Consider the following 18,889-nt stretch of genomic DNA (forward strand, 5'->3'; position numbering starts at 1 on the left):
CGAGCCGCGCACTCGCGCGCGGACCCTGGGTGGGGCGGGGCAGGGGCTCTCTGGGGAAGCCCAGGATATCAGCAATCGCTGTGCCCAGGCCAGGACCCTGAGCAGCAAAGCGGTGAGACCTGGACTCCCAGCGGGGTCTCCCGCCGCCGCTGGATGACCCCTGGGCACTGCGCTTGCCCGCTCGGAACTTGCTTCACTCTCCTTGTAAACGATCGCGGGGGTGGCACCTTAAATGAGCTAACCCTCCTAAAATATTCAGAAGATAGCCCAGCACACAGCACACAGAAGGTCCTCAGTCAATAGCTAGCTGCTATCATCATCACCGTTATGATGCATTCGGCATGTATTCAGTGCTTGCCTCCTCCTAGATGCCAGGCACTGGCGACAGAAAAGTGAACAGACAGGCCCAGTGTCCCTGAGCGAGCTTGGGTCAGAGCAGAGCAAAGCAATAAAACCTCAAACTTGGGCTTGCACCAGTGTCATCTGGAGGGCTTGCTATGCCAATTGCTGGGACCCACCTCCAAAGGCTCTGCTTAGAAAAGCCTGGGATGGATCCAGAGAATTTTCCAACAGCTTCCCAAAGACCGCACTTGGGGAAACTCTGGCGTGGAAGAAACTGCCTCACAGAAGAGGAAGGTGGTCAGATTGGTGGAGGGGAGATTTGGGGGACAGTGACAAGCACTGCAGGCCTTGAAACATTGTAACCCCCATGTTCTCTTCCCAAGATTCCCTTGAAGTCCCAGATATTACCTGATCCCCATTGGACAGATGAGAAAACCAAGACATGCTCCCTGGAATCTAGGTCCTGACACCAAAGCCCAAAAGCATCTTCACCTGCCTCTTAGCTCAGACTTGAGAGTAGGGAGTGGGTGCCTAGAAACCTGGGTGGGGGAGTGTGGGGAAGACTGGCATTCCTCTACCCTTCCCCAAAAAATCCCTTCTGGAAAGGTATGAACAACACTCCATGCATTCATTCAACAGATAATCCGAGTGAGTGCCACCCCTAGGGCACATGTCCTGACAGGTGCTGGGACTCCACAGTGACAAAATCAGTTGTAGTGCATGGTCTAGAAGAAGTCAGAGTGTGATCTGGGAGACAGACACACACGTGAAAAATCACACATGTGTGAAATTATTAACTGATGCCAAGAGGTACAAAGTGCTTTGAGAATGTATACAGGGCACCTGTCCAAGTCCGAAGTACCTGGAAGAGAGTAAACCTTCAAGTTACTGACAGACAGGGACTGAGCTCAGACCCCCTGACTCACCATCCAGGAATATTAATTTTAAAATAGTCTTAACCTATTAAAAACGATCCATGTCAGGGCCTTATATTTATTCATATTTTTAAGTACTAAATCAACTTTGTTCAGGTATAATTTATATACAAGGAAATGCTCCCATTTTAAGTATGTTTCTTTAAATTATTTTTAACTTGAAAAAAAAAAAAGGAACCTTGCGGAAACCACTAGATTTCCTTCATTTCTGCTCTCACAGTGGCTGGTGCTGAGGCACTCAATAAATATTTGTGGAATTGATTGTGACAGAAAATAGATAAACGGAAAGAAATTCACTTGAAATTGCAGCCCAATACCGTAGGTGAAATAGTAATTGTATTGTTTTCCAGTCTTTTTCTATTTCACAGGTCACTGGGGCTTCTGTGATTTGTTTCGTTTTTACATATTTGGGGCTCTCCCACTTTGCCAAGCTATTTAATCTCTGGTACTCAGAGTGTGGTCCTTGCACCAGCAGCTAGGACATTACCCGGAGCATGGTGGAAATGCAGATTCCCAGGCTTACCCCAGACCTGCTGATCCAGCATTTTAAACTAAATCCCCAGGTGACTCATGATCACATTCAAGTTTGAGGTACAAATTATCACTGTTTTAAAATGCCCACCACATGCTGGGCTTTATTTTAAGCACCCAAAGATATACCTTGTATGATATTAATCATACTTTCAATTACTTCAAATACCTTCAATCACACTTTCAATTGTCTGTCTTGTCCCTCATTTTATTTGTTTTAATATTTATCACATTGTGTTTCTGCTGTCATTTACACATCTGTCTCCTCTGTTTACTAATTATGTTGTCTTGAGCAAATTACTAACCTTTCTGTGCTCCCATTTCTTTTTTCTTTTGTACAAATGGAGACAATAGTAGAACCTACTAGAAAAGATGAAATGAGATAATGCTTGTAAAACACTTAGCACAGGAACTGGCCCACAGTAAGTGCTCAGCAAAAGCTTGTTAGCAATAGTATTCCAACTTTTAAATCTTTTAAAAAGAACTTGGCAATAAGCATCCTGGTACACAATTCATTTTTCACATCTGATTATTCCTTGAGGAGAAATTCCTAGAAGGTCAAGGGATATTATGTTCAGACGTTCAGGGCTCAAAATAGTGCTAGGATGCTGCTGCTGCGTTGCTTCAGTCCTGTCCGACTCTGTGAGACCCCATAGAGTGCTAGGATGACAAACTTTCAAGTAAGGGACAGGCTAGACAATGAGAACACCCGGAAATTAGCATTTCAGCCTGAACAGAAACCTGGCAGCAGGCTCATTTCCCTGAAGAGGACCCTGCTTCCCTAACCCACATCTCTCAGCCCTGAGAATTCCAAGTCCTCTAAGAGAAACCTCAAAATCTCACACAACAGCATCTTGGTTTCAATTATAAATGCTACAAAAACATCACCATAAAATGCAGCATAATATTCTACTGAGTGAGAATATAATGATGCTTGTAACGAATCCCCATTGGTTGCCCGTTCAGGTCTTTACAATTTTTCAATTTTATTAAGAACTTGGCAACTAACAAAGACAATAGATAAAAATTATCTTTCCAATGGTATCCTTCACAACCCACTCAGACAGAAAGGAGCGGTGATCACTGTTAAAAAGTTTGTAGCAGGAAATGCAGACCTGGGGCCAAGCCTCCTTCTAGAGAACCCCCGCCCCCAGCAGCTCCCATTTCAGCCTTAATGAGGGACCTTGCTCCCTCCATTCACTTTAAAATGTCCCCGCGGAGGGCAAAGGAGTCTCCCAACCCCCACCCCTGCAAGTGAAAGGGGTTCATTAAGAAGTCCTTTCTCAGGCTAGAGGATTCCTGCTGGGAATTTCACCAAGGGGCTAGGTTCTCCCCAGGAGAATGGTTGACACTTCAGGCTCTGATATTCCAAAAGGCATCTTTTTTAAAAAATTAAACTTTTCATTTTGAGATAATTGTAGATTTATTTGCACTTGTAAGAAATCATAGAGAGAGACCACTGTACTCTTTTTCGAGTTTCTTTCTGTGCACAGATCCAATCTTGCAAAGCTAGAGTGAAATCTCCCAAGCCGGATACTGATGTTGGCACAAAGATACAGAACATCTCCATCACCACAGGGATCCTGCATTTTAACAGAAGGAACAAACTCCAGATCCTCCTTTTACCAAAACCTAGGGGGAAAATACTATGGATATTTTTATGTTTCCATTGGTGATTATCTTCATCATACTTTCAGTATTATCTTCTTTATTATAAAAACATGTAACAAATGCCACAAGATTACAGTTACCCTAGACTCTTCAAAACAACTATGTTATGAAAGTCACCAACAAAGGAACGTGAAGGAATTTTTCCATATTAAAAGACACTGAAAAAGACAAAGTGACTACATAAATGCAATGTAAGATCCTGGATGGAGGTAAACGATTGCTATAAGAGATATTATTGACACAACAATGTGAATATACCTAACACTGCTGAACTGTACACATAGAAATGGCTAAGGGAGTTTCCTGGTGCTCCCATCCTTAGGACTCCAAGCTTTCACTGCCAAGGGCCTGGGGTCAGTCCCTGCTTGGGGAACTAAGATCCCACAAGCTGAATGGCACAGCCAAAAAATATTTTAAAAGAATGAAATAAGACGGTAAATGTTATGTGATGTGCTTTTCTTTTAACCACAGTTTTAAAAAATGACATTATTGGGACAATTGATGACATTTGAATACAACTTATAGATTGGATAATAATATTGTATCAATGTTTAATTTCCTGTATTTGATCTTTGTGTTTGCTTTATGTAAGAGAATGTCTTTTTTTTTTTCTTAAGAAATACAAGCTGAATGTATTAAGAGGGATAAAGTGACTTAAATGAGGAGGGGATAGTGCAAATATGTCAAATGTTAATAGCTGGTGACTGGGTAAAGAATATACATGGATTCTTTGTATCATGATTGCAACTGTTTTGTAAATTTCAGTTTATTTACCGAAAATATTTTAAGGAAATTTTTCTCATATCCTGTCACATGATAAATTATTTTCTTTTTTTTAAAAAAATTATTTTCTATTTTAACTAATATATCTTTGAGTACTCCTTCTGGGAGAGGTGTCTGGTATTTATGCATTTTCTTCCTTAATCCTCTCAGTAACCCCACCAGGAGGTCTTAACCTTGGTCTTTTTTTTTTTGTAGAAGGGGGGATACACTTAGGGAAGAAAGGAGCTAATCAAGGACATTGCTGGTTAAGGGTACGGCTGAGGTTGAAATCTTCCAAAGGTGTTCTCAGGATCCTCTGGAATGGCCTAATAGACTTGTTTCTCCATATATATTTTTTGAACCATGGACTCATATATACAGAGCTTGCTAGGTGGTGCAGTGGTAAAGAATCTGCCTACCAAACAAGAGATGCAGGTCTGATAGTCTGGAGAAGGAAACAGCAACCCACTCCGGTATTCTGGCCTGAGAAATCCCATGGATCCCAGAGCAGAAGAGCCTTGTGGGCGCTATATAGTCCATGGGATCACAAAAGAGTCACAGCTTAGTGACTAAACACACACACACACAGAGTTTACAGCACTTAGCATCTTGCCTTTTCACTTAGCAGTATATCTTTCAGTTCCCTCCACATCAGCATTTACAGACTTGCTATTTCCTTTATAACAGCTGTATAGCCTGGATAAATCCCACTGGATCTAACCAGGCTTCAACTGATGGACACTTAGGGTTTATCCATGTTTGCACTATTACAAACTTACGAACAAATCTAGAGGGGACATTTCTACATGTACAGATAGTTGTTTTCTAATGAATGGAATTGCTGGGTTGGTACCCATTTTTTTTTTTTTTTTTTTGGTCGGGCCACTCAATCCCTGTGACCAGGGATTGAACCTGGGCCCTGGCAGTGAAAGGGCCAAGCCCTACCCACTGGACGACTAGGGAATTCTCACTGGGTCAGTAGCTTCCATTTGGGAAGGATTTGCCAAACGCCCAGGAAGATTTGGAGTCAGTTTTGTGAATACATTTGTCCATTCATGGGACACATCTTTATTGAACACCTATTATGCAGCATGGTGCTGGATGCTGGGACAAGTAAGCTAGACAAAAATGCCCTGGTTGGGTGGCTATTAAGGGCAGAAGAAATGAAGAACTTAAAATAGGAAGATTTAAAAAAATAGAAAGATAGTAAATCAGGACCAGGTAGGAAGTAAATTCACTAACACATGGGGCAGTGGAGGCATTATTGATTAGGTTTTAAATGGGCTCTGAGCTCGCTGGAAGCCAGGGGTGCAGGCGTGCTTGCTAAGTTACTTGAGCTGTGTCTGTCTCTGCGATCCTGTGGACCAAGGAAGCCAAGGAAGAAGAGTCGTTCCACTTTTAGTTTATCCTTATGCATGTGAATGAATGTAAAGAATACTCTACTGTTAGACTCCCAGGACAGTTCCAGTTTTTTTTACTTTTATATAGGATGTGGTGATGTATTAATACTTATTTGTTTGTTCAATAATATTTCTCTAATAAATCTCAAGATTTTCCCTTGAGACAAATTTGAGAAGTGGAATTCCTGGGGTAAAGTTTAAACCTGTTTAAGATCCTTGGCATTAGCTCCAGTGGACGTTTACACTGTCCCCTCCAGAAATTTGCTTCTTAAAGGGCCCTTTGGCACTTTCTAGTTTTGAGGGTGGGGGTGATAATGCCTCTACCCTTTCGGAATCTCACCGCGTATTTCAAATTCAAGGTGGGATTCACTTTGCCTGAGAAAATGAGGCCTTGGATCCCTATTGTCTGCTTTGTTTTTCTCCTCAGGATGATTATAAAGTGAATGCCTGGCTTGGGCCCCAATTTAGGACTGCAATGCAAATTGCTGCTGAGTGTTGTGAACACAACCTGGGTGTAACCTTGGAGGAGTCCCTGGGGAACTTTGTCTTCTAGACCACTTTGATTACCTGAAACCTAGAGAAGCCTACTGATTCTTTGAAGTAGCACATACTCTTTTTGGAGAAGGCAATGGCACCCTACTCCAGTACTCTTGCCTGGAAAATCCCATGGACGGAGGAGCCTGGTACGCTGCAGTCCATGGGGTCGTGAAGAGTAGGACATGACTGAGCGACTTCGCTTTCACTTTTCACTTTCATGCATAGGAGAAGGAAATGGCAAGCCACTCCAGTGTTCTTGCCTGGAGAATCTCAGGGACAGGGAAGCCTGGTGGGCTCCCGTCTATGGGGTCACACAAAGTTGGACATGACTGAAGTGACTTAGCAGCATACTCTTTTCCTTCTTTTAACTTTTTATTTTATATTGGAGTATAGCCCATTAACAATGTTGTGTTAGTTTCAGGTGGATAGCTAAGGGACTCAGCCATACATATACATGTATCCATTCTCCCCCAAGGCAGCAGATACTTAGTGAGCATCTACTCTGTGCCAGGCCCTGTGCTAGGTGCCCCGGACATAGCAGTGAACAAGACAGGCTACTGCACTGCCTCCGTGCAGCTCCCAATCTGATGGAGGAGACATGCTGTATTTTTGAAGAGTCACTTTTTATCCAAGAGTCACTTCCTGGATAAATGCCAGGAAGAGAGTAGGAACTTGTGGGCAGGTTCAATGAGGATAGGGGTAGAAGAAGCCAGGCATGAGCAGACGAATGAAAGTTAAGCAGAGTCCTCAGGCCTTGAACATATGACTTAAACAACCCGGTGGAAGTCCTGGGGCCCTAAGCATGTCACCCAGTCTTTTCCCGCTACTCCACAACTCACAGTCACTTTCCAAAGCCCAGCCTGCAGGCAGAGTTATCGCCACCCTGTGTATATGGACTTCCTGCAGATTGGAGGGAGAGGGCCTGCCCAGAAGAGATAAGGGCAGGTCTGGACAAGGGGATTCCATCCCTTCTATGCTTATCCTGAAATAAAAGAGGAGGCAGAGTCCAGATCCGGAGCAAACTCAGGAAGTAGAATCCTTCCTTTCCAATCCCTCAACAACAATTGTTATTATTACTACATATCAGATGGTGATGTTCTATATCTTGATAGGGGATGGGTTACACAGGCATGTGTGCGTGTATATGAACGTTCAGCAAATGTACAATTGAGATTTGTGTGTATCAGTGTGTGTAAAATTTACCTTGGAGACAAAGCAACTGTAAATAAAAATAAACTCCAGTTAGTGATATGCAGGTTGAAATGTTTAGAGGAGGTACACTGATGTCTGCAACTTATATATTGAAATGCTTCTAAAAGTAAGATGATAAAAGTATAGATGTGTAAGCTGGGTGGTGGATATAAGTGAAAGTGAAAGTCACTCAGTCTGGTCTGACTCTTTGCAACCCCCATAGACTTTACAGTCAAGGGAATTCTCCAGGCCAGAATACTGGAAGAGGTAGCCTTTCCCTTCTCCAGGGGATCTTCCTAACTCAGGGATTGAACCCAGGTCTTCACATTGCAGGCAGATCCTTTACCAGCTGAGACACAAGGGAAGCTCGGCGGGTATAAGAGTGTTCTTCATAACCTCTTTCAACTTCATTGAATACTTGAATGTTTTCATAATAAAATGTTGGAACATTATAAAAATAATTAATAAATTGTTATATAGTCAGTCACCTGTGACAATTTAACAGTAATTCTTAAAACTGAAAATGTCTCGGAGCTCCCTGGTAGCAAGTCAACCAGGGCAGAAGTCTGGGTGTTCCTGTTGAAAAGGGAAGGTGAGGAACCCACTTTGCAAATGAACGTAGCCTCTAATGACACTGCAATTAAGACTGAGTACTTTACAATGGGGTTCTTTCACATACACGGGCTCCGCGAAATCCCCGCAGTCACTCCTGGAAGTAGGCATCACTATTATTATTATTCCAATTAGAAGGGGAAGAAGACTGAGGCTCAAACTCCTTAGCATAGCACTCGAGGAGTGGCGGGCGGTGGGGGGGGGGGCGGCAGGTCACAGTGAGTGGGGGTTGAGCTGGGAGTCTAGTCCTGAGCTGCCACCCACCAGCTGTGGCTCAGCCTAACTGCCTCACTACGCAGAGTTTTGTCTGTAAGATGGAGCTCATCCTACTAGACTCCGCTGGTAGAGGTGAACTGGGCTGGCCTCAGCAGCTAGGAGCCTAAGGGACTGGGTTGTGTTACCCTGAGGAGGAAGGGTGGATGTTCATCTCTGTACCAGCCAGGGGCCCAGTGTAGCACATACCCATCATTAATAACAAGGTGGTTTTTTAATTTAACAAGCACTTTTATGGTAGTTTATATGTTCAAAATGCCTCCCATGTATTAACCCATTCAGATCTCCCAACAACCCTGTGAAGGAATTACTACTTTCATTTTACAGGTGAAGAAACTGAGGCACACAGAGATGAAGTTACTTGCTCATAAAAAAACACCAACCATAGGGACTTCCTTGGTGGCCCAATGGCTAAGGCCTCAAGCTCCCAATACAGAGGGCCCGGGTTCCATCCTTCATCAGGGAACTAGATCCCGCATGCCACAACTAAGACCTGGTGCAGCCAAATAGTTAAATAAATAAAAATGATATTAAAAAAAATACCGACCATATACAGAGAGCCTACTGGGCATCAGACACTTTCATGTGTTATTGAAAAGCTGCAGCTGCTCTAAGAGCTGAAAAGAGGATGATATAATTCCATACATACAGAATATTTAATCTCAACACAGGCAAAAATCCATCATCGGTTGATTTATTAGCATGAGGGCATTAAGGGTGTAATGTATGTGTGTTTTTTTCTTTTTAATGTTAATTTTTTTAGGAGGAGGGTTTTAAAATTTGAGGTAGTTCCTAATTTACAGACAATTTGTAAGACTAGCATAAGGAACTCAAGAATGTCTTTTTAACCAGATTTTCCATTTGTTTACATTTTTGCCCCATTTTCTGTCCACTCTCCCTCTGCCATATATATGCATATTATTGTTTCTGAACCATTTTATAGGCAAATTGGTGATAATATTGTGCCCGTTTATGCTTCAATACTTTCCTGTTTATTTCCTAAGAGTATTCTCTTCTCTATGTTGTTTTGTTGTTGTTAATTTTTTTTGACCATGCCTCTTGGCTTGCAGGATCTCAGTTCTAGGAGCAGGGATTGAACCCAGGCCAAGGCACTGGAAGCCTGGCTTTCTAACCACTGGACCACCAGAGTACTTCCTCTTATCTATCTATATATCTTTTTTATAACAAATGTATTTTAATCACAGAATTTTTGTTGTATCCTTAATAAATATTGATTGGCATATGATTATAATGATTGTGATGTGTCACAGTAAATTTTTAAGTAAACACTGTTGCACCCGTATGCAACCAGAGGAAAATCTGAAATCCTACTCAGGTGTGTTTTAAACATCTGAGTCAGAACATGGCTTAAATGGGGACATATCCACCATGGCTTGGCCCCTGTTACTTTTCCCCTCCTTATTCCCTGTGCCCTGGCCACACTGGCTTCCTGGCTGTCCCTCCCACATGCCAAGCTGGATCCTGACATAGGTCTTCCCCTGGCTACATCATTCCAGCCTCCATTTTATCTTCTTCCCAGATTTAGCCACCCACCCCAACCATCAGGTAAGCTCTGAACCTTCCCTTCTGAATTCCTAGTCAGGTAGATGCCACATAGCAGGTGCTCAAAGTCAGGCTGCACGGCTACTCACTTCACACAAGTCCTTCTATTCTCTGGGCCTCAGTCACCTACTCTGAAATGAGCACCCAATTCTCCCTGCCCTGATTTCTCATGGAGTGGCTGAGAGGCTCAAAGGAGGCAGTGAATATGACCAATGAGTTTTGCAAACTGTAAAGTTCTGTGCCACAGGGAAACATGACATCTTTGTTTCACTTTCTTTCCAAATGACAGGACAGAGACCACTTGCTTATTCAGACCTTGTCTGTTTTTCTTCCTGGAGTTAGGCACTACGATGTCCCCAGAAATGTCTGCCATGTCCCCCCGAACCCTACTCTTTGTCATCTTAACTATACCTTCCAGGCATTCGTTGTTGTTTATTTTTTTGACCATGGTGGTATACAGACATGCTTTGACACATGGAGGTCTTAGACCTTATGCATCAGAAAACAGAGACCCAGCAGTCACTCCCCACAGACCCACCAGCTTCATATATAATTTCTTTCCTCTGAAGACTTACCGCAGAAGCGACAGGCCCTCTTCAGAGATCTTCTTGCACCAACTGACTGGAACCCAGTTTTGGATGCTTGTGCCAGAAGGTCAAGGAGTTCCTGCCACTCATTTACATGAGGCTTGCCTGGTCACTGAGCCCACCCCACTTTCACACTTCCAACATCAAATAGCTATACGTGCTACAGAGAGAATGAAATAGGGGTGAAGGAGGGGACTATTCAGGTTGCTTGGTCAGAAAAGTCTGTCCAGAACGCGAAATTTTGGGAGAAAACTGAATGGTACAGAGATCTGGACAAAGAACACCCAGAACCAAGCTTGATGCATTTGAGGAACAGCAAAGATTAGATTAGAGTGAAGTGAGGGAGGGGTGAGACTAGGAGATACCTGGGAAGGCAGGCGGGAACCAGCTGACCTAGGGCCTTTGCAGCCCATCCTGTCATCATTCACTTGCTCTCTCATTCATTCAACATTTATTTGGCATCTACTGTGTGCTAAGACATACTGAGACACTGCTCTCACAGTCACATAGACACACAATGTGCTGTGCTTATTCGCTCATCATGTCCGACTGTTTGTGACCCCATGGACTGTAGCCCACCAGGCTCCTCTGTCCATGGTGATTCTCCAGGCAAGAATACTAGAGTGGGTTGCCATACCCTCCTCTAGGGGATCTTCCCAACCCAGGCCTCCTGCATTGCAGACTGACAAAAATAGGCAGATAAGTAAGTGTAGATGCCAGGTATGGGAAATATTAGGAAGTGCTGTTTTCCAATAGTTCAATGCCCCTTTTGGAGAAAGAAACGGCAACCCACTCCAGTACTCTTGCCTGGAGAATCTCTTGGACAGAGGAGCCTGGCGGGCTACAGTCCATGGGGTCACACAGAGTCGGACAGGACTGAGCGACTGACACATAATGTCCCTTAAAGGGCAGAGGCCATCAAGACCTGCTAACAGAGTGGGGCTTCTTCAAGGAATGCCAACTGTAACCCAGAAGTCCGCCAGGGACCTAACTACCTTGGCTCCTCAGCTCTCCCTCCCATCCTCTCAAGATGGCCGACAAAGGCCCAGCAGGGTGGGAGGAAGGGACAAGGACTAGTCCGAGGGTCCAGAGAGGGCTGACTGACCCGCGGGGGTACCGCAGCGCCCAGGTGGCCTTGCGGCTGGGAGTTGGGGTAAAGGGGATACCCGGCTGCTGTGTGACTCGGGGAGGGGGGCGGGGTTCTTCCTTCCCTGGGCCCCCGGCATCCAGACCAGCCCGCGTGTCCGGGGTCGGGGTGGGGATCGGGGAAGAGGGGCCCCGGGAGGAGTCTCGAGAGTTGGGGGACGTCTGCGGGGTCCCCAAGACGGGCCTGTTATCTGGGGGGAGATTTAACCGACCGGGGTCTGTGTGGGGGTGGGGGTGGGGCCGGGAGGCGGCGCCTGTGGAGGAGGGGCGGAGGGGAGGCTCCAGAGCGATTTCAAATTTCCCTCGTCCCCGCCCCCCGCCCCCCGCGCCCGAGGCCCTGCTCTGAGTGGCTGCGGCAGGGGCGCCCCCGGGCGGGGGCGGGGCGAGTGCCGGGCCGGGGTTACAAGGGGACTCGGCACCGCCCCCTCCCCACCCACTCCAGCTGCCGGGTCCTGCCCGTGCCGCTTCCTCGCCGCAGCCGCACCCCCTCCCTAGCCCGGCTGCCGCAGCCCTCGTGGACGCCCCGAGCGCCCCCCGACGGACGCCACCGGCTCACTGGCAGGCAGGCAGGCAGGCAGGCAGACGAGCGGGCGCCCGCGCCCGGCCGGCAGCGCGGGGGTTAAGTGACCCAAGTAAACGTAGCTCGGCGATCGGCGCCGGAGATTCGCGAGCCGAGCGCCCTGCGCGGCCGCCCGCCGGCCTCCCGCCCGCCTGTCCGAACCCGCGGCTCGACCCGCGGAGCCGCGCCCGAGCCAGGCTCTCGGCAGGTGAGCGCCCCGTGGCCCCCGGGGAGGCTTGCCAGCCCGAGGGCTCCGTGGGCTGGTGGGGGAAGGGACCGTGGAGGGGTCCCGCCACCGCAGGGAGGGAATCCCGTTCCGGGACGTCCTGGGGAGGCGGCTCCCGTGCGGCTGGAGACCGGGCATGGTTGGGGAGGAGAAGTCTCTGATCTTACTGCGGGGAAATGGGCAATGAGGATAAAATTGGCGACGGGGAAGGCATGTATCTTACAGGGATACGAGTTGAAGGGATACTTGAGGTACTCAGGAGACCCAGAGGAGAGAGGATCGTCCCCAGGGAGGGCGCCGGGCGGCCTTCCCGGGGTCTAGAGCCGAGGGGAGGAGGTCTCCTACTGGAGACAACTGGAGTTAGTGAAACAGGGGTATTCTTACCTGGCCTCGGTTAGAGAGGGAGCCTTCTTGGGAAGGGGGACAGAGCAGAAGAGAGTTCTATCGAGGAGACGAGCGTCCGTCCTTTACGACTTGGACCTGGGGGATCAGCCGAGGGCCTTTTTTTTTTCTTTCTCCCTCCCAAGGACAGGGGAGAGATAGTGGATGGGCGCGGGAGAGCAGGTGGACCGGTATGTGTGCGCTTCCCAGGGGCGTGTGCCAGAGGGGCGGGCTCGCGGGGTCCTCCCTAGGGTACCTACGGAGACCGAGGTGCGGCTGGGTTGCGGGGATGCCCTCAGGAGAGGCTGCCTTCACGCTTGTGCACACCTGGTTGGGAAGGAGCCGACCCGGTGCGGCGCCTCCCTGCCCAGCCACGCTGCCTGCCCTGGGGCCTCATTTTCCATTTTTCCCCCTCTTCCAAGAGTCAGGTTGGTCCCACTTCGTAAACTTGCAAACTGAGTCCTGAAAACCTCCAGCGCTACCTCGGTGCCCAGTGGGATTGTTTGCCGCGGGTAGGTGGGTTTTGAGTCCCACTTTCAAGAAGAGAAAGTGGAAGTTGGGGAAGAGCCGGCAGAGGTAGCAAGTTAGCAACAGAGTTGCTCTTCGGCCTGGGTTTTCCTGCTGGAGTCACTCACCTGTGGCAGGGAAGGGCTGCAGGAGTTCTGGGCCCAGGCCAGGTTGTCCACGCTGCCTCCTTCACTTACCTCCCAGGCTGAAAGAGGCTGGCTGGGCCCTAGTGCTTCCCCACCCTGAGCTGAGAGGCGTATGCATTAAAGAGAATTAAGGACAAGGTTACGATGTGTGATTTTCTGCCTCCTGATTTCTGGATGTTGTGAGTTTTGGCGAACTGGTGGCAGTTGTTTTAGGGAGCCAGATCCCTGCCGGGGCCCACATTTCCAGGATCCAGGACACTGACCTGTCTCTGTTCTCCACCAGGACTGCTGTGACTTCTTACACCCCAGCCATTGGAATCCCCAGGTGCAGGCTTGGTTTTTCCAGCTTTGAGATGATGCTACCTATTTTATAGGGCTGGCATACAGTAATCCCCCAATAAAGTCTTGCCACTCCTTATCTATCATGTGGGATAAGTAGGCTGCTTCCTTTAAGGGGGATGCATAGATCTTTGGCATGTGTTTAAGTCTGTCCATGTTAATCTGTGGCCCTCTGTGCATTATTACATCTGTGAAATAGGAACAGTCATACTAAAACTCCAAGTTGGGTAAGAAGGAAACCAGTTTTACACAATTTAAACTCTAACCCTCTGTGTTCCTCAGATGATGTGATAATTCCTATCACATTAGGCTTGGGTTAGGACTCAGTACTTTAATGCTTGGTATAGCAGGTAGTGAATGGTACTGTAGTAACCATTAGCCCCTCTTTTTAGGGTGGCCATTAATGAGAATTGGGGAGGATGCAGGCCAACTCTGCCATCCCCTCCTTTCCTCCCTCCCACCAAGGTACTCCTCTCAACTATGGAAGATTTTCCAAATCATTGTCCTAGATTTGGGAGTTGGCAGGAAAGGGTGCCTTTGTTCCTTTTTGAAAGGAGCAAGTTTTTGTTTTATGGATTGGGGTCATTTTTACACCCCCACCCAAGTTTGGGACCTGCCTTGAGGTTGCAGAACTAAGGGAGAGCCTTTACTTTTCTCTGTTAGGGTGGAGAAGGCTGAGACAAAAGGGCTAGGGTTAGGGCTGGCTCCATCCTGCTCCTTAAAGCCATAAGCGGTACCTCCAACCCCTGCAGTTTGCAGGGAGGGGTAGGAGGGTATTTGGGAGCTGCAGGGGGTGAAGGGGAGGAGCCAGGGAGGTGGGGCTGCCAGAGGCTGCTTGCCCTCCTTCCTTTCCTCCTGCCGTGTGGGGCCTGCAACCCAGAGGGGCCTGTCTCCCTTTCTCATACTGCAGTCCCAAGCTCCTTGATGGAGGGTTTGGGTAAGTTCTTCCCAGAAAAACTTCTCCGGGACTAACTCCTTTGTCTCAGACCAGCTCTCCTGCCTGCTGTCCCCTCCAGGCTCAGATACTTTTCCATTTCACCTGAGATGATCGCGCTAAATCTGAAAGGCCGCTTGGTGTGACACCATGGCAAGTGCTTCACCCCAACCCTCCAGAAGTACAGGCACACTCTTGGTGTTGAGTTTTAAAATCATGAACTTAGGGTATTTTTTTTTTTTTTCAGTTTCATGGCAGATCAGGGCTGCAGGAGTACAGAATTCCTCATGTCAGCACCCTCTTTGTAAAGCAATGGGCTCACGTTCTCACAGGGTCAAAAATTTGCTGCTGATGGAGAGATGCAGGTACTTTGGCAGCCTGCTGATTAGTGCTTTACAGAACTTTAACGTCTGCCACTATCCCAGGACAAGAGTGATCCTCCAGAAGGGGAAAAGCCAAGTCCAGGTGTTCAGATGTATCTGGCTGTGGATGGAGGGAAGTGGCCTGGTGAATGCAGAGGGAGCCCGCACGTGGAGCCCCTGTGCTGATTAATACCTGTATGTAAAGTGAGTGAAGGTATACACACCCCAGTAGAGTTGGTAGGAGGATGAAATGGGATCCTTTTAGGCCTTAGGCCATTTTCAAAATAAGTTAGGTGGGGGCCCCGAGATATTATAAAAAGCCTGGTATGTTGTAGGTCATGTTAGTCATTAGAATCAACATACATGCAGTCTGGGCTGCCAAATCAAATCAGGATTTATATCCAACTCACTACATTTATAAGCTAGTGACCTGAGCCTCAGTTGCTCCATCTGTAAAATGGGGATACATTGTTGGCCAGTTAAGGGGATGTTGAAGTCAGTTGAGATCCTATTAAAAAGTGTACATAATGAGGATTTAATAAATGTCACATTGTGTAGTCAATATTGAGATGATGGCTAGTGGTCGTAGTTTACTTGCTGAGAGAAACAGTCCTAGATGGCATTCCTGAACAAATAAGCAAAAAGTGAGGAGGATCTGTTTTGCATAGGGAATTAGAATATTTCACCAAAAGGATTTTCATCGTGTTTGATACAAATGAAGATCAAATTTGCCATCTTCAGATGCAAAGAAAAAACAGATCATGGCCTGTAATCTCACAGTCCCAAGGTAATCAATGTTTTACTTTCATCTGGGGGCCCTCTCAGTTTCTTCTAGAAGTGGAGAAAGCGTAGAGAGGAGCAACAGTGCATCCTAAGCAAAACGGCAAGAACCCAGGGCAAGTGCAGTGTGGTGAGGAAAGGCCCTCCATTGGCGAGGTTTCCCAGCGCGCTGTGGTCATCTTGGGGGCCAGCTCCCCAAGTGGATGGGAGGACCTTTTAGAGAACCATTGGCCTCTGCTCATTTCTCAGCTCAGCCTGACCAAGTTTTTCTAAATAACTTCACCTGCAGAGGTTTTTCTCTTTCTTCAGAGTAATTTTTTTCTCCGTATATATATAAATAATATTTTATTTTTGGTTGTTCTGGGTCCTTGCTGTGTGGGCTTCTCTATTGTGGCGAGTGGGCACTCTAGTTGGTGGTGTGTGGGTTTCTCATTACAGTGGCTCTAGAGGGCGGACTTTAGTAGTAGTAGTAGGGCTTGTGACTCAGGCACAGACTCAGTAGTTGGGGCACAATGGGCTTAGTTGCCCCGTGAGATCTTCCCAGACCAGTGATTGAACCTGAGTGTCCTTCATTGGCAGGCCGATTCTTTACCACTGAGCCACCAGGGAAGCCCTGCAGAGATTTTTTCCATTCAAAGGACCCGGTCTCTGGACTGTGCCCTAGGCAAGCCATTGCCTGTTGTGTTGTCCTCCCTGCTCCCCTCCACAGCCTTTCAGTTTTTTGACACAGGGGACATACTTAGATCTTCTAGAAAATGGCCTTTGGTAGTCTATGAAATTTGTGGGTAGAGCATTAGTCATTGCGAAATTATGAGCAGGAAATTAGAAATGCATTGTTAAGAACTGATGGGTGGGAGAGGTCATAGGGAAATGTTCTTAACCAATTAATTTCCTCTCAGGGACAGATGATGCTGACCAGGTGTGTATGAGGAGCTGGTACGGGAGAAGGGCTCAGTGTCACTGAGGGCTTCTATCCTAAAGTCGAGGGAATAAATTTCCTTGAGCTATCACACTCCTTGTTTTTTGTGCTCTGTTACAACTCATCAGATGTGGCCCCTCCTGGCCTGGTGGCATTTTGGCCATCTGTCCTTAGTTCTGCTTTCTGGTGTCCTCAGCTTTTTTGTGTTTTGAAGAGTTCCTGTCTTAAGAATTTCATTTGTAATGGTGTCTTCATCTTGTTTTTGGACACATCCTTTATCCCCTTGTTTTAATTTTAGTGTGTAGAGCTCCATCCAATATTTCTGAGTGTCTTTTTTTTGTTGTTGCTGTTTTTGTTTTTCATATTTTAGTTTTGAACTGTGTTCAGAAGGATTTAAAACTGGAGGCTTACTGTGTGGGACATGGACTGGAACTTGTCTCTGGGTCTCCCAAAATCTGAAGGTAGCTCTCTGACATTGGCATGTCTTATTCCCCATTCCCTGGAGGAGAGGGATTGTCCAATGCCCTGCCCAGTGGTACAGGTCTGGCAGCTAGAAAAGGGACCGGGGAGCTCTCAGTCTGGTATTAATTTTTCCCGAGTCAGGTCTCTTATGTTGCAGCCTGGGTGAAGTCATTACCTACCTATTTCTTCATCCTTTCCTGTACTTCCACCTTCTGAGGTTAATGGGGCTTCCTAAGCAGCATTTATTTCCAGTTGCATTTGCTTCCAGTTGCAAATGGGCCTGCTGGGGCCAGAGCCAGGGCCTTCCACTGCCTTCAGCTCCTGGAGAAGGGATGGTGCCTTCCTGGTGGATGTTCCCAGCAGCCAGCATGGTCCTGGGGCACGTGAATGTGTGCTGGGTGACACCCAAAGGAGGCCCTGGACAAGCCTGGGTGTCCTGTAGCTGAAGCACTGGAACCGGAGGAGATACTGCAGGTGAGCGGAAGGAAACCTCAGCTGGGACACAGATGTGCAGTGTTAGGCGGGATGCCTGGATGGGCAGGTACTGTCCTCAGGGATTTTCTAGGTTACCAGGGAGGCAGCATGTACCTGCACAATAGGATATGGACAGTTCTGAGCAAATGTACATTCAGGTATGGGTGAAATCAGGAAAATCAATGAAACTTTAAGGTTGGCAGGCTTGTCCAAGCAGATACGAGCATTTATTGTAAATGTATCATGATTAAAAGAGGTGGCAGGGGCTAAATACCAAAAAGAAGTGAAGCCAGAAACATCCCATGTATATAGGGGAACCATATAGAAGAGGTGGAGTTGGGTCATACTAGTCATTGTATGTCTGACTTTCCTTATAGAGAAAATTGAGAGCTCTACCTTATACCATTCAAAAAAACTTCAGATTGACTAAACTTAAATGGTCATTTTCAAAAGTGACATTTTAAAGTTGGCTTTTTGATTGTAAAAGTCACATGGAGATAGATATGGTTGTCTGTTCTTCCACAGGCTACCTTGCTGAGAAGTTAAAGAAAAAATGCTGGAGGAACATGGCTTAATGTACACAGTAACCGATTAAATGCGATTGTATTGTTAGGTGGACCTTTTCACTTTACATGGTTTCATCTAGAAACAGCTGCCCTATTCTTTGCCTCTCAGTGGTCTCCCCAGTGTGGCTGCATGTAATTTAGACAATCTCCCATTGATCATTTGTTGGTAGCTTTTCCTTTGACAATGAAGGCAGTGCCAGTCTTTCCACAGGTTTTGGGAAGAACTTTGCGCTGAGTGGATTCCTAGCAGTAGAATTCCTGTATAACAGGATATGGACACTTGGCACTTGAGGTCATACTGTCAGATTGCCATCTTCAATACTGAATCAATATCCCCACAGCACTGGTATGTGGATGGGCTGAGGTTTTAGGCAATGGCAGTAGCAACAGGTGCAGGCTGCTGCAAGGGCCAGAGCTGAGGGAGTGACTGAGGACAGCGGTCTCCTTTCTCCATTCCCCTGGGAAGAGGGCAGAGGACACTTCGGCTGGATTTTGCCTAGGGGAACAAGGCCACAGGAGTGGGTATAGCAGCTCCCAAATCCTCGGCCTTAGGATGCCCCACGTGGCATTCTGGGTGACCCATGGGTTCCCTGTCTTCATCTGCATGACCTTCCTAGGGCTTCTCAAATAACTTGTAGGCGGAAGGGGCTAGTTGCTTGCAACTTGTTTCCATAGGGTAAAAAG

The 18,889-nt window shown here is 46.9% G+C and overlaps 1 protein-coding gene across 1 annotated transcript in view; it reads left to right on the forward strand.

Annotated features, from left to right (window-relative positions):
- The window catches only part of DNMT3B (DNA methyltransferase 3 beta), a 34,301-nt gene continuing 27,649 nt past the window's right edge, over window positions 12,238-18,889 (forward strand). The window contains exon 1 of the mRNA XM_018057711.1: window positions 12,238-12,317. The gene's annotated coding sequence lies outside the window, so the exon portion shown is untranslated. The remainder of the gene's footprint in view (window positions 12,318-18,889) is intronic.

The sequence above is a fragment of the Capra hircus genome, chromosome 13, assembly GCF_001704415.2.
Source record: "Capra hircus breed San Clemente chromosome 13, ASM170441v1, whole genome shotgun sequence".
Lineage (NCBI taxonomy): Eukaryota > Metazoa > Chordata > Mammalia > Artiodactyla > Bovidae > Capra > Capra hircus.